Raw genomic sequence first — 11,637 nt, 5'->3', positions numbered from 1 at the left:
ATAGAACAGTAAAAGGAGGGACATCAACCTTTGATTTTTACGATACCCATAATTATAAGTGAAATCCATTCCAACCATTAGATGCCACATCAAAAGCTAGGCATAGAATTCAAAAATCAAGCACATATTTGATTTAAGTGTGCCTCATGAAAGGAATTATTTTAAAAGGTGAGCTTTTTTTTAACACTATTTTCAATTATGCGGTCCACTTGAACCATGGATGGAACTGATTTTCGGTTCTTAGATCTAACATGGAGTGACACACATGATGGTTAAGGTGGATTTTACATTAACACTACAGTGGGACCCACTCAAGTCAGAGATCATTTTCAAAAGACCTCTTAAAAGGCTAACGTGAAGCAAATGGCATTCTCTCTCTCAACATTAATTAGCATTAGAGAAAATTTTTCTCATTAAATGCCCAGCTAGTTGGACCAAAATTCACCATCCAACTTAGTTGTGTGCATGCATCTCTCATATATATATATATATATATATATATATGTGTGCGCGCGCGCGTGTGGGGAAATGGTACTATAAGGTGGACCTCATGGGAACTTCATGAGGTCAAGCGGTGTGGGCCCCATTGTGATGTGTGTTGAACATCAACACCTAGGATATCCCCAAAATCAGCCATATACTGAACTCAGGTGGGCCATACCATCTAAAATCATGTGAAGACATGCCTAAAATATATAAAAGCACTTGATGGGACCCACTTGAGTTTTGGATACCTCTGAAACTTGGTCTAGACTCTCATCCAAGTGGGACACACACAATGGATGAGATGGATTTGTGAACCACATCTTGGTGGGCCCAATAAATGATTATGAATGTTTTAATGGGAGGATAACCCCTCTCAAGTTCTATATGTGATGTGGCCCACCCAAGTCATGTATTGACTTGATCTTTAAGCCCGTGGCCAACCATGGAATGGTGCATCTGACTGATGGGATAAATGACATCAGGGTGGGGTCACACAGCTTGAATTCATGGGAAGTTAGGTCAACCTCATAATACCATTTCCCTGTATATATATACACGTGTGGACCACCACTTTTCTTAACATAGACACAGAGAGATACTGCACATCCACATTGGGACCAACAATTTGGATGGGCTTGATAGCTGTACCTGGGATGAATCACCACCGTTATTTAAATGGTGTATGGATGGTAGGGGCTGTTTCCCGGAGTATATTGCTTTATTTATTTGGAACATGGTTTGTAAGTAATGCGGGTTGCGTACCAATGCTTGCTAGTACATGATGATCTGTGGCCCCACCATGATGCATATATTTTATCCACTCCGTCCGCATTTTTTCAGCTCATTTTAGGTCTTGATCCCAAAAATGAGACAGGTACAAATCTCACGTGGACCACGCGACAAGAAAAGGTGGGGATTGAACACCAACCGTTAAAAACTTCTTAAGGACCACAAAACTTTTGAAGTAACTTGATATTTATGTTTTCCTTTCATCCGGGTCTTTTTTTTATCTAATCAATGGGTTAGTTCGCAAATAAACATTACAGGGGGGCTTGGGAAGTTTTTAATGGTGAGCATTCAATCACCTCTATTTTCCTGTGGTGTGGTTCACCTGAGATTTGGATCTACCTCATTTTGGGGATTATGCCCTAAATGAGCTGGAAAAATGTACCGGACAGTACTGATGAAACACATGAATCATGGTGGGCCCACAGATTACTATCTAGTAGCCAGTTCGTTATTGGTAGTGTCAGCATGCAACGCGCCTTGTTTTTAAATTGCACGTGACTGAAACACATGGCAAAAAGTAAAATTTCAAATCCTAAGATTTTGCCTTTTTCATTTTGCTTTTTAATTCACTGTAGTAAATATTTGTAAATATGTAATAATTATTTATTAATGTAATTCTAACTTAGACTGCTTTGACAACTAATATTATTTCAATTCAACGTATGTTTTCGTTCTCAACCGTAATTGTGCATGTAGGCGACCAATTTGGAAATTGCTTGGTGTGGGTCATTCAAACCGATCTATCACGTATCAACAGTAATGATGTTGGAGATTAATTTTCAGAAATAATTTTAAAAATAAAATTTACAACAAGTTGAAGCACGTCGCTGATATGTTATCATGTTGATTTGAGATCGCTAATAGGGTTAGAGGCGAATCGCTTCGAGGATATATACGACAAGCCTTTATAAGGTCTGCATGCAGCAATTACAAAAGGACATTCACAGGTACTCGGTTAACACGGTTCTCTTCTCTGGCAGACTTGTCGAGTGCCCAAACTTAGTGAATCAAAAAATTCAACCAATTCAATTGTTCTTGAATAATCTTAAAAAGAAATTATTTAGAGAGTTTGGATTAAATTCTGATTAAATATGTTTATGTTAAATGGTTTTTGGACCTGGAAGGTTCAATTTATATAGCATCTAGGGTGCGGACTGTTGCTAGATGGTCATTAATGGTTCATGACGTTTGTGAAATATTTCTAAACGTCAACACTGAGTTTCATTTGTTTCTGATAGTTAAACCATCAAGGATTGTTTGTTTTCGGACCCAATTTCATATGTTTTTTTATCATTAGATCAGCAATATAGGCGTTGGATCATCAAGGACTGTTTGTTTTTTATTTCTAACCGTCAACACTGAATTTCATTTATTTCTGAAATTTAGACCATCAAGGATTGTTTGTTTTCGAACCAAATTTCATATGTTTTTTATCATTAGATCAGCAATATAGCCGTTGGATCGTCAAGGATTGTTTGTTTTTTATTTCTTACTGTCAACACTGAATTTCATTTATTTCTGATCATTTGTTTGTCTTCGAACCGAATTTCATATGTTTTTTTATCATTAGATCAGCAATATAGCCCTTGGATCATCAAGGGTTGGATCATCAAGAATTGTTTGTTTTTGGACTGGTCTAAATAAACTGGCACAAAGTGCACCTAATAGGGCCACTACAACCACATTATCTTAGTGCCCACGTCCTCTCCCACTCCCGAGCCAGGTTGGAATATGTAACCCAAGCATCTCTCTCCATTGCTCCAACAAGAAAACTCCACACACAAAACTTTATAAACCAAAAGTTTTCTCCCACTCTATCCAGTGTGGGACTAAACAAAATCCCATTTTCCTTGAAAAATAAAAATTTTTAAAATTTAAAATTATTTTATTTTTATTTTTTAAACCAAAATCTAAAGACCTGAGTGCCCAGCTGTGAGCCCCACCATCCAGAGCCAAAAACCCATGGGCGGCATGGTTTATGAATGGGAGCCATCGTTGACCTGACTGTTTTGATCGGCACGGGTTTTACCGTTTCACTTACCCGAATATTGGTTATAAACGAGTAGGGAATTTATCCACTTGTGTGTAAATGTTTTCATGTGTGTGTGTTACTCAACCCGTACATCCAGTAAGTCCCATAATGGCGATGGGATAGCTCTAAAAGATAAGGACCATATGATCATTAGGTGGGCCACACCACATAAAACAAATAGGCATCCCTCAAAATTTTCCTAATTTACATGGTGGGACATGTAATCGTGGAATCGGTGTTGTTTTGGGGGGTCGATTCGGCGGACAAACCGCAGTGGCCCCCATGAGCAAAGTTATAAATAAGCTTTTTCTACAGAAGTGGTAGATAGCCCAAATTCTAAATATGACTATGGACCATTTAATAAGTATATGTGTTGCATTTTGAGACAGCATGCGGATTGCCTCACCCATTGTATTGGAGCAAAATAGTTCTATAGCATGTTGTGGATGTTAAGGGGAAATTTTTTCCCTCAGGTGGTCCACTAGGCATCTGTGTTGGATCATCTAAAAGGTTGTATGAGTCAAACGGTGGATATGTGCATGTGTGTGTATGTGGTGATAAATATAAAATTAGAGTTTACTAAGATTTCTGATGTAACAGGATTCGGATACCCAACAAGCCACATAGCATATATCTTTTGTAAACCTATATAATATTGTATGCTTAGTTGATATGAGCAAGAGCATATAAAAGCCCATATCCAAAGTCTATCCAAATCCAGTGAAACTCATGACTAAGACCTCCATACTTGAATCTCGTAGAAGGGTTGAGAAGAGAAAGTAATAATTATACTTATATTGTTCATAATAGCTCATGCAACATACTTGTATCCTCATTTGTTGAACCCTAAGGGGTATGCTTGATTTGTAAACTCGGTTCGATTGTGTAATACCTTTCACAAGGTTGACAAAATGGTTTGTCGATGCTGTAGGAGTCACCACTAGCCAAAGAAAAGCTCCAGAATTCATGGTTGGCTAGAATATGTGGAATTGCTCAGAGATCAGGAAAACTAAAAAATTCTTAACTCAGATGATTCTTAGATATGTATGCGCCGTGGATTCTAGGTAAGAGTCACAGTTACGAAAAAGGAAAATATTAAACACCCATTTCCACCCGTGTACAACATGGTCTCTACTATATTAGGTTGTACGCTTTCAAAGGAGATTAAAAAAACTTCCAGTAAAATACTAAAATTTAGATATCTAAACTAAAAAAGATGAACTAAAAAAGAAATTGTAATAATTGAAAATTGATTTTTCAATAAAAGTATGGAAAAGAAAAAGAACATAGAGTTTTTGGTTATTCATTAATTTAAGTCATGTTTTCTTATATTGAATATCATCAAGAGATGCAACTATAGAGCATAAATTACGTGATGTCAGCGCGGAGCCTACTTACTCTGGTGTTCAAAGAGGAGAGTTAAAATATGCAGGCTGAAAAATGATAGATTGAAAATTGGTATCCGGTTTGCAAGTTGAAATGAAAATAGAAGAGATCGAGGCTCTCTCCATACAATAGAAAAATATTGAAAAACTAGAAGAGACCGAGGCTCTCTCCATTGCACCATACTCTGTCCTCTGGACTCTTACCTCTCTGGAATCTCTCTCACTCTTTGAATTCTCGCCTCTACTCCCTGCCTTGAATTGTGAGTGCAGGGTTCCCTTTTATAGGCATCTAGAGAGGGCACGTAAGGTTGGATGGTTAGGTTCAGTTGCCCCAAGCCTAGGATGAGAGTGTTGCGAAAAAGATAAAGATCAGTCGAGCCTGCTGAGGTAGAGACGCTGACTCATAACATGATTTAAGATTGGCAGAACTGAAGCATAGTATAGATTGGTGTCAAACAGGGAATATTGGTCCAATAGAATGGTTGAGCACATCGGTTGGGCCAGACCCAAAATTGGGACGAAAATCGCAAACGGTGAAGAGGCCACCGTCTTTGCATGGACTTGGTGGAGTCTCCATCAGCTTGGTGCTTTGGAGAGGGGGTGTCTACACATGCCCACCCAATGTGGGGCGATCATGCTGTATGCGTTAAATCCTCTCCATCCATCAGGGGAGAACTCATAGGCTTAGCGTACATACAAAATATCAACCCTGTTTAAAAAAACTCATATAGCCACACCAAAAGGGGGAAATATAAAATTACACATAAAACTTCTATATTCTTGTATTGTGGCCTTTCATGAATTCTTGATTGGGTTGATTTTTGTACCTTCCTTTCCCAGCGAGTCACACCTAAGACGTGTTTGATTTTTCATCTCATATGTAATTACCTTGTAAATGGGTAATAATTATTTACCTAAGTAATTGCCACATCATTTTTGATGCAGATGTTGACGACTTAACTTTTGAGCGCTAAAATTAAGGACGGCTGCAAAACGAATATAGGGCTCATTGTGATGTATGTGGCTTATCCACACCGTCCATCCATTATGTCAGCCTCATTAAGGGCATAAGCCCAAAAATAAAGCAGATCTAAAGCTCAACTAGACCACATCATAGGAAAATGTGATAAGACATCTGCATACCATTGAATACTAATTGGGACTCCTAGAGGCTTTGGATGAAGCTGATATTTGTGTTTTCCCCTTATCCTTGCTCATGTGACCTTATGAAGGGTTTATATGATAAATAAACTTCAGTGTGGGCCTAGTGAAAGAAATAGTTTCAATAGTAGACGTTTTATGGACACTATTTCCTTTGGTGTGGGCCAATTGATCACGTCCAAAAATGTTCTACTAAAACGGATTAATGGCACGGATATGTCACAGAAATCATGGTGCGACCCACAAATTTAAGTCAATATTTTTAGATTGTCTTTCAAAGCAGAAATACAGCCGGATTATCAAACACGCTTAATAAGTAATAATTATCTATTTACAATGTATTTACAATTGAGGTGAAAAATTAAAGAGACCCATCATAAACAACTTTGATGAAAGATATACACAAGTTTGTGTAGAAAAAATATTTCAAATGAAAAAATAAAAATAAAAATACAACGAAGTTTGTTTTTTAAGTTGTCTTATAATATTTCATTTCACAAAAAGTATAGTCCTACATTGAAAAGATGAGAAAAAAAGGCTATATCATATTTCTCCCCATAGCCTTTATATAAATGTGTTTCCTTATGTTAAAGCTCAGAAACTTTTAACCAGACACGTCCGCTTATGCACCCAATTTGTTACACAAAGGGTGTAAATTATCTCAAAGATTTCAACTAGGTCCACCTACCATATACCAATTGTCTCAGCATGTGTGAAGTTCTTATTCTTACGTATAATCAAACATATCAAACATGGCCTTGAGTTGTGGATCTGGCAATTTGTGGCCCCAAGATCTAGCATCGTGGGGAGAATCATGTGGATGGAGTGGATTTTACATATACAACATTGTGGGCCCCACAGAACATGGGGTATTTCCCATGTTATTGTAGAGGATTCGGGTCCGAAATTCTTCTTCACTATGTGAAGCGATGATAGTTGAGATTTTTTTAAGGCAGTTATTTCAAACTCCTAACATAATGTGTGGTTGATACGGAGGGACTTAGATACTGCACACTTTGGCATACATTGACTCAATCTAAACCATCCAAATCCAAATTATGAGATCCACTACATTAGTTGTAGACATAAAATTGCATTGGTTTATCAATCTTAACCTCTGATTCATGGGCATTTTGTTAAATCAGAATAATTGGGACGTTTTCCATTTCAATCGCCCAAAAATATCCACTAATCTTTTATAGAGCCAATCAAATCAGTATAAGTATTTGTTTATGATCCATCTTAAAATACAGCACACAACTTGGATGGTTCAAATTGAGTTATTTTTATGCTGTGTGTATAAATTCTTAGCACCTATGTATTAGCCATCAAATTGTACAAGCCTATCAAAGTTTTTGTTTTTTTTAATCATAAAATTTCATTTTATTTGGTGCAACCAAACACACCCTTATATAAGTTTCTTAATAAACCCAATTTAATATAGTTTGGTTTTTAAAGCAATGACATGAGTTTTTTTTTTAAAAAAAAAACTTTATAAAAAGTTTTAACATATTCATACTAATGGAAAACTTATCACCTACATACAGTGGTACCATAGCTTGTGGTACTACACTTCTGCTTGTGGAATAGACCAAGGAGCACACCAAAAGGGAATGCATGTAATATGGTGAAAATGGTTATGGAGCGCCGCTGGTCAAAATTTAAAATCAACAGCAGGCTAGACGTTATAGAACCACAATACATAAGGGTCAAGATGTGTGATCTTAATCTGATTATTAACCATTGAAAACCTTATGGGGGTCACAAGTTTTAGATCAAGATAATATTTATTTTTTACTTTAATTTATGTCTGTGTGACCTTATTAACAGGTTCGATGGTCAGTAATAATTAGGGTGGACATTAGTAAGTTTTTAACCATGCCATTCAATAACATCTGTTTCTTGTCGTGTTGTCCACCTGAAATTTGCATCTGCTTAATTTTTGAAACCATGACTTAAAATAAGCTGGTTAAACAGATGGATGGCGTGGATATACAATGCATGGACCTTAGTAAGTTTGTAAACATGGCGTTCAATAACCTCTGTTTCCTGTTGTGTAGTCCACCTGAAATTTACATCTGCTTAATTTTTAAACCATGCCTTAAAATAAGATGGTAAAATAGATGGACGGCGTGGATATACAATACATGGGCCTTAGTAAGATTTTAACCTTGGCATTCAATAACCTTTGTTTCCTGTTGTGTAGTCCACTTGAAATTTATATCGGCTTAATTTTTAAGATCATGCCTTAAAAATAAGCTGGTAAAACAGATGGACGGCGTGGATATACAATGCATGGACCTTAGTAAGTTTTTAACCATGGCGCTCAATAACCTCTGTCTCTTGTTGTGTGGTCCACCTGAAATTTGCATTGGCTTAATTTTTAAGACCATGCCTTAAATTAAGTGGTAAAACAGATGGATGGCGTGGATATACAATGCATACATCGAGGTGGGCCTTACGGTCAGAGTCCCACCCACATAGTTGGTTTTGAGGTGCAGCCAAGTCGCGCTCGTAGAAACAACGGACTAAGACGCGCGAGATAGCCCGTCTCAGACGTAGTTGTGTCTCGTGCAAGTCAACTGGGCGTGGCCCAGCACCATAGCACGGGCTGCCTTCTACTGTCTCGAGTAAGTGGGAGTTAATAGATACTCTGGCTGCGTCTGACGCTTGATACGCAGGCACTCAGAAATTGTACACGTGATGCACATTAACTCAAATTAGACCGACCAAATTGCATAAACACCACTGTTTCTATGTCAAATTCCCTAAATCGGTTTCTTTGAACAATCCCAACATCTGATTCCTGGACACTTGTTTGTTGAAATAGGTCCATTGGATATTTTCCATTTCTGGGCATCCAATGGTTGCCCACTAATCGGATAGTCAGACAATCAATTAACCTTAATTTCTGGCTCATGATACATGAAAGCTGGATCGTATAATTTGAATTGATTATATTCCAAGTATGCAAATTGTAGGTGCCTGCGTATTATGTATCAGCTGCTGCCAGAGTATCAAAAGCTTTTCCACGGGGCGAATTATGAGTCGCAGTACACGCGGGACGCGAGTTGCGGTGCCTCCGCCAATAACGGAAGCTACTGGGGCCGTCAAGATATCCTTGAGAAATACACACCGTGCATCAGTTTTTCCAGCACATGTGAGGGTACGATCCAAAAAATGAGACAGATAAAAATCTCAATTGGACCATAGTACACGAAATAGTGGGAATAGAATGCCCACCGTTGAAACGGTCCCGGGGGCGACTTTGATACATTTATGCCATCCCAACGTTCATGAGGTCAAGGGGGATTATCGGAAAAATAAATGTTTGCCGCATACAAAACTTCCGAGCCAATGAAGTTTTCAGAGGTGGGTTTCATCAGAGTATTTCGGTATTGTCAGGAAAAAATTAACTTAAATTTGTGGGGCCCACCGTGATGTATGTGACATATGGACACTGTCCATCCATTTTATCAGAACATTTAGGACAGGAGCTTAAAATCAAGGTAGATGTAGGGGTCATTTGGCACCCTCAATTGGAGGGGATTGGAGGGGGGTTTTAAGTCTCCCTGGTTGTTTGGCGCATAAAGTAAATGGGGGTTACAAATCCAGGGGGTTTCTAATCCCCTCTTTGAGGGGGTTTGCAATCCACGGTGAGATCTTGGATTACACCTAAAATCATTTCAATAGTTGCAGGTGTGACATGTGTGTCACTGTACACTATCATTCTATTGGGCACATGGCCCACTAATGATGATCAGCACCGTCCAAACATTGTCCATGTAATCAGCACCATCCAAACATTGTCCAGCACCATCCAAACATTGTCCATATTAATCAATGATTAAAAATCGTTGGTTAGTCACTCGGGCATAATCTTGTGCTTGTGGTCCATCCAAGACTTGGAATTTCATCATTTTCAGGCAAAGCATATATTTCAGTGGGCTTATCACAACCGTAGTGTCAAAAATTATAAATCTCACTAATTAGAGATATTAAAGTTGATTTAGTAATTAAATTGAAACCCCTATAAACATACCATGCATAGGTATTTTTGAATTAAAGTTGATTCACACTCCAGGGTGCCAAACACCCTCTAAGGATTGCAAATCCAGGGGGTTTCCAATCCTGGGGTTCTGAATCCAGGGGGTTTCAAACCCACGCTCTCAAACAGGCTGTTAAAGCTCTAAGTGTCCCATGTCACAAAAAATAGTGGTAGTAAAACTTTCACTATTGAAAGAATTTTTTTTCCTTGTTAAGGCCTTTAAGATTGTTTATTTGTTATTTGACCTGTTCTTATGATCAGACGGACACGGAAAATGGGAAAACACAAATATTAGCTTGATCCATAACTCCTAGCCCCAAAGAAGTTTTTTTAGGCATTCAATTCTAATTGTTTCTCATGGTATGGTTGAGTTTTGGATCTAACTTTGTTGTTCCCTATTTTTGGTTATTATGAGAAAGCCAACGTGAATGGTGAGATATAATATTGCGTGAGGAATATGAAGTTGATAAAAAGTTCTTCAAAAATTTAGAACTTTTTTTTTTTTTTTTTTTTTTATATAGTTGGTGTAAATTTAATTCTACACGACAGTAGATGGTCGATGGGGTCGATATACAAGAAATGTGATCGAGCTGTATAAGATATAAAATGCGACCAAGGGCAACAAAGCCTTGGCTGACAATAGTGGAACCATTGAAAAGAAAATTTTAGAAAAGCAAATAATCTTGAAAGGCTTTTGGACTACTGTTGTAACCTTTGTAATAATAGAAGAAGAATATAGAAGAATAAGTGATTATACTTAAGTGATTATATTACTTAAGTGATTATATTACTTTATGTATGCTCACATGTCTGATTTAATGCCTTCGTGAACATAGTATCTTATGTATGTTTACATGTTCGATGAAATGCCTATGTGGTTGTGTCGTTAAATTTATGTTGACGGCATGACGAATTGCTAAGTTTGTAGTGATGACTAGGTTGCTTACAATGTTGGGTCAGTCGGTAAATCGCTCAAACCAAGGGGTGGCTCGAGTTAGAGCGACTACCCTAGGCTTGTTCGATCGACCCGGGTTGAATATGGACAACTGACAGTAGCTGGACTACACGGGCTGTTTGCACCTAATGTTGGTTGTGTCGTGGTTCTCCCAGGTTAATCAAATTAGTCCACTAGCCGACTGATCATGTATGTTCATAATGTATGACACGATTAAATGGAATCTAGGATACCCCGTTCCCAACGGATGTGTCCATTCATAATCGTTAGTGCAATACGATCCCACTAAGACTTATGAGCCGGGTATGGTGGTATGAGACATCCTGTCCGAGCTGTCGGCCTATGCTGGGGTGACGAGCCTCCCCATAGTGACCAGTGAGCACTGATGGAGGTGATAGACCATTGTTTGAATGACCCCTGTCAAATTACCCGGCTGATGGTTGCGTGCTAGAGTACCGTTCGAATGACCCGGGCGTGAATCGAATTAAGTGACGAGCCCTTTCCTTTATGTGTTTTTGGTTTTGTGTAACAAGCCCGCACTTGGGAACTGAGTGATCATACCCGGTATTGGGTGATGATTTATGCCGAGTTGGTCCTCATATATTTAGGTATCATACCGTATTTTTAGAATTACTGATTTGTGATATAAACGAGTGATACCTAAATTTGGATCAAGGAACACTGGTAAGGAGTCACTACGTGCGGCAACGAGCCACGTGATCCGGATAAGGACTTGTGATATAACGTCAGTATCCTAGCTTCGTTAATATGCTGGATGAAT

This window comes from Magnolia sinica, chromosome 5 (assembly GCF_029962835.1).
Source record: "Magnolia sinica isolate HGM2019 chromosome 5, MsV1, whole genome shotgun sequence".
Taxonomy (NCBI): domain Eukaryota; kingdom Viridiplantae; phylum Streptophyta; class Magnoliopsida; order Magnoliales; family Magnoliaceae; genus Magnolia; species Magnolia sinica.
This window is presented reverse-complemented; position numbering follows the sequence as displayed.